The sequence below is a fragment of the Carlito syrichta genome, unplaced genomic scaffold (genome assembly GCF_000164805.1).
Source record: "Carlito syrichta isolate Samal-C Ts95f unplaced genomic scaffold, Tarsius_syrichta-2.0.1 Scaffold130369, whole genome shotgun sequence".
Classification (NCBI taxonomy): Eukaryota; Metazoa; Chordata; class Mammalia; order Primates; family Tarsiidae; genus Carlito; species Carlito syrichta.
In genome coordinates this window covers 157,576-158,621 of record NW_007074465.1, presented here as the reverse complement: position 1 = coordinate 158,621, position 1,046 = coordinate 157,576, and the positions used below count along the sequence as shown (strand labels likewise).

General features: G+C 47.5%; 1 protein-coding gene across 1 annotated transcript in view; it reads right to left on the bottom strand.

The window, feature by feature from the left end:
- Nucleotides 1-1,046, bottom strand: part of LOC103250373 (E3 ubiquitin-protein ligase Mdm2-like) — a 28,226-nt gene that overhangs the window by 24,162 nt on the left and 3,018 nt on the right. The window lies entirely within an intron of this gene.

Genomic DNA, 1,046 nt, shown 5'->3' with positions numbered 1-1,046 from the left:
GCACCTCACTAGTCCATTTTGCCAGTTTGAATTTGAAGACTTGTTCTGCATTGGATCAGACCTTGTCCTCCCTCCTCTACCCTCCCCATGCACAATTTTTACTGAAACTGGTTAAGCAAGAAAAGTCCCAACACTGTCCACCATGAACCTTAATATAGACGCAATCGCTTTGAAAAGCTCATGCTGCTTTCTGGATTTTGCAGTACAACCGCTACCAGCAGTATGGGGCTGAGGAGTGCGTGCTGCAGATGGGAGGTGTGCTGTGCCCCCACCCTGGCTGTGGAGCAGGGCTGGTACCCGAGGAAGGCCAGCGGAAGGTCACCTGCGAAGGTGGCAATGGCCTGGGCTGTGGGGTGAGTACAACCCCCACCCCGGGGGTGTTTGCTGTTGTGTTTGTTTGCTTTTACAAATGAAGTGGGATTATATTTTTATTTTATTCTCATTTTCCCTTTGGATTTGGGAGTCTTTGAACTGATGTATAAAAAAAATAGATTTTAAATTCTTATATAGGACCCCAGATTTTTAAAATGTATGCATTTATTTTGAGGGGAAAGAGTCATATTAAGATTTTCTGCTTTGAGGCCAGGCGTGGTAGCCCGTAATCTGAACATTTTGGGAGGTGGAGGCAAGAGGATTGCCTGAGCCCAAGGGTTCGAGATGAGCCTGGGCAACTTGGTGAGGCCTTGTCTTTACAATAAATCAAAAAATTAACCGGGCATAGTGGCACACACCTGTGGTTCCAGCTACTTGGAAGACTGAGGCAGAAGGATTGCCTGAGCCCAGCAGGTCGAGGCTACAGTGGCCATGAGAGTGCCACTGCCCTCCAGCCTGGGCGACAGAGTGAGATCCAACTCAAAAAAAAAAAAAGAAGACCAAGGAGTTGGCAATACATTTGAAGACACCCAGATGCACACCTGTCTGCCACCCCCTGAATACTCTACAGGCAGGCAGCAGTTTACAGTTCACAGTGTGCTTTGTGCAAGTGTCACCTCCTTCTGATAGTTCCCAAAACTGTTAAGCTGTGTTAGAAATGAGGAAACTGACCC